The 3,906-nt window shown below is 37.4% G+C and overlaps 1 pseudogene; it reads left to right on the top strand.

Moving 5' to 3' along the window:
* Window positions 1-241: 241 nt before the first annotated feature.
* Window positions 242-714, top strand: LOC113900232 (annotated as a pseudogene).
* Window positions 715-3,906: the final 3,192 nt, after the last annotated feature.

The following is a 3,906-nucleotide window of genomic DNA, read 5'->3' as shown; positions in this document are numbered from 1 at the left end:
CAAAGCTTCATTTAAAAACGGGCAACTAAATGCCTGGTTAGGATTCCAACTGTGTAAAAATTATAAATCCCAGCTTTTCAAAGGAAGAATATTGGGTAGGTCTGGCAAAAGCCTGAGCAGAGATTAGACAGGCAGAACTGAGCATTCAAACAGACAAACAGATTATAGTTAGAGAAACTTCTCTTAAGATGCCATCTTCCCTTCCCTGTTGTGGTCATCACTGAAGTGGCAACAGCCAAAAATGAAAATTAATCCCTTTTTGATTTCAGACAAGAGCAAGAACCATAAATAACATGCCAACTCACTTTCTCACGTTCACGTTAAGATTATTTCTTTCCCTCTTTCCAAAGAGCTGAGACAGGAGTACCATGTCCAGTCCATGTCCATCTAAAAGGATGATGAAGTTCAGGTTGTACAAGGATATTACAAAGGTCAACAATTTGGCAAAGTATTTCAAGTTTGCAGGAGGACATGTGTCATCTACAATGAACATGTACAGCAGGAGAAGCCTATGGTACAAGTGTCCATGTGGGCACTCAGTCTAGCAAGGTGCTTAGCACCAGGCCAAACATGAACAAGGCTGGCAAAAAGAGCTTTGGATGTAAAGCCAAATCTTGCAAAGTAAGAAAGGAAAAGGGCCAAAAAAGGAAGAAATATATGAGAAGATGTGGAAATAAAGTAATCTTATATACACCCTTCATTAATACCTGCTAAAATGAAAACGAAAACAGAAACAAAAAACCCAACTCCCTAACCCAACCAGCCATCCCATACTCCCATTGTGCAAAAGGATGAGAAATTGTTTTATGTTCTTGCCTGCTGGTTTGTTGTTATCAGTTTGCACCAGACGACTGAGATAATCCAAGGGTGCCAGAAATAAAATTCGGGATCTTTTTATTAAAGTGGTTTCTTATTTTGGTTGGTCATAAATAGTAAAGAAGGCCTTCCTTTGCCCTTCTGCTGGCCATGTGCAGAAACATGGGGTTGACTTTGCCTCTGATCTTCTCCAACTCTTCTTTTCTCTGAAAGATGTTTGAAAACTACTATTTAAAAAAAATAATTCAAAAAAGTCAAAGAAAGAGGATAAAAAGCATAGCACACCCCATACACAAGGAAATGTTCTTCTGAAGCATTTGCAAGTTGGTACCAGAAACTTATCAAAACCACCTCAAATGGTAAACTGCTTGTGATTATGAATGACTTTGTTTCTTGCTTCTTGTGCTTTTTGGTTTCCTATTATGCACATGTTAACTTTTAAGAAATAAATGTTATTTTAAAAACCTTAAAAAAAAAAAAAAACCACCTCAATAAAAGAAACGGTTACATGAATGACTTTTGAATACTGAAACTTCAAGTATGTTAGCAAATCAGAAGACCTGTGAAATAAGTGGATATACTTACTAACATCCTGGATGGTCTCTACATAAACAGATTCTAAAGGGACATTTATATAATTAATTCACATTTGGAGCCAAAAGAAGCCCTGTATTGATTCCAAAGGACAACATCTCTCAACGCACACAGAATAGTGAGTTGTCATTTCTTTGTTTCAATAACCAAATGTGGTTATGGCCAGCTTAGTACTAAGATTTGGGTGATAGCTGCAGCTGTCTAGAAACTATCTCTAAAAGGTAGGTGCCAATATCCCAGCAAGCACTTTAAGAAGACTTCAAGTTGTATTTATCTGATCTAAGATTGAATGATATATATAGGGGAAAGAATGTTGGCAGGAATTTAGCAGTCAGAAGTCTGTGTTTCCTTGCAAAAGACAGTTGGACAATTCCTTTAAAGAGAGCAAGCTATTACTCAAAACTCAAACATTTGCTTCTCCATTTACCAGTGAAAATTGTATCCTATTGTCAGATACAATGTGTGTTATTATTAAAAATTACATGTCCCTCCTAAATAGCTGAGTTCACCTACATATTTGAGTTAACATATCGACCAAAGAGAACAGGGTTGGCCACAAAGTCAATGAAAGTCAAATAAAAGGCCAAACTAAACAGATGAGACACCATGCCCTAAAGATCAACAGAGGAGATCATTGTTAGGTAAGAAGGGTTTAGTCAATTCAGCAAGGAGAATTTGCCATGCCCATCACAAAGCAACTCATTTAAACTACTTAAACACAAATTCTACTGCAAGACTTGTGGGCAGTTAGTTGAATACAACTGGGTTTTTTTCTTTACCATATTGTATTAAACTACATTGAATCTTATGTGGATATCCTAGAGATATCTTTGAAATTTTTGGTAATAACAATGGTGGCAACAAATCAGTAGCTTTATATTAGTTAACTTTTTCAACTATCTAATTGAAAAAATTAATTAATTTCAATATTTAAATTTATATTTAATTGTGCGATGTGATATTTAAATGTAAGATGTAATGATAATTATGAAGTAATGAACTACTTGTTTTAAAGCAATCCTTATTCCAGTATATTCTTCCTAAAATGATTCTACAGCTTTTGAATACTGGGCATTATCTGGACTGGTCTAGAGTATCAAAGACATGCCCGGAAAATCCCATGGATGGAGGAGCCTGGTAGGCTGCAGTCCATGGGGTCGCTAAGAGCCAGACACGACTGAGCGACTTCACTTTCACTTTCCACTTTCCACTTTCATGCATTGGAGAAGGAAATGGCAACCCACTCCAGTGTTCTTGCCTGGAGAATCCCATGGACGGAGAAGCCTAGTAGGCTGCAGTCCATGGTGTCACACAGAGTCGGACATGACTGAAGCGACTTAGTAGTAGTAGTGGTAGAGTATCAAAGAGTCCACACCTTGTCCATATTTGTCCTTTCTGAGATTTGTCAGAAAGAACTTCTATCCACTAAACTGAAAAGCACAATTTCTTCTTCTCTGTAGCATCCATTAGGATTCATTCTGCTAAATATTATAATTAAATACCTGGAAAACCCAAGAGACTCAACCAAAAAGCTATTTAGCCAAGTAGTGAGGCACAAAATTAATATACAAAAGACAACAAATGGCATGAATATACAATGGATTCAAGCACTCATTTAAAAAAGAAAAGATGAAAGCTACATTAATAAACTTAATAAGAAATGTTAAAACACAACTGAAAACATACAAGAAGTTTTGTACAAAGGGAAGATGTGCCTAGTTGGTAAATACCAAAGGATGTCAATTCTTTCTGAGTTAATTTATAATTTCAACATGAGCCCAATAAGAAAAATATTGACAGTGAGGTTTTTAACACAAGGCAAAATTATCATAAAGTTTATATGGAAAAATAATTAATCAGAAATAGGCAGAAAACTGAGGGCTAAAGGGCAATTAGGGCAAATTAGCACTATCAGATTTGTTGTTGTTCACTCATTCAGTCATGTCTGACTCCTTGTGAACCCATGGTCTGCAGCACGCCAGGTTTCCGGGTCCATCACCAACTCCCAGAGTTTGCTCAAACTCATGTCCATTGAGTTGGTGATGCCATCCAACCATCTAATCCTCTGTCGTCCCCTTCTCCTCCTGCCTTCAATATTTCCCAGCATCAGGATCTTTTCCAGTGAGTTGGCTCTTCACATCAGGTGTCCAGGGTATTGGAGTTTCAGCTTCAGCATCAGTCCTTCCAATGAATATTCAGGACTGATTTCCTTTAGGATGGACTGGCCTTTTCACCTTGCTGTCCAAGGGATTCCCAGGGGTCTTCTCCAACACCACAATTCAAAAGCATCAATTCTTTGGCGCTCAGCTTTCTTTATAGTCCAACTCTCACAACCATACATGAATACTGGAAAAAACATAGCTTTGACTATGTGGACCTTTGTCAGCAAAGTAATGTCTCTGCTTTTGAATACGCTGTCTAGGTTTGTCTTAGCTTTTCTTCCAAGAAGCAAGCATCTTTTAATTTCATGGCTGCAGTCGCTGTCTGCAGTGATTT

Source organism: Bos indicus x Bos taurus, chromosome 2, assembly GCF_003369695.1.
Source record: "Bos indicus x Bos taurus breed Angus x Brahman F1 hybrid chromosome 2, Bos_hybrid_MaternalHap_v2.0, whole genome shotgun sequence".
Taxonomy (NCBI): Eukaryota; Metazoa; Chordata; class Mammalia; order Artiodactyla; family Bovidae; genus Bos; species Bos indicus x Bos taurus.
This window is presented reverse-complemented; position numbering and strand designations above follow the sequence as displayed.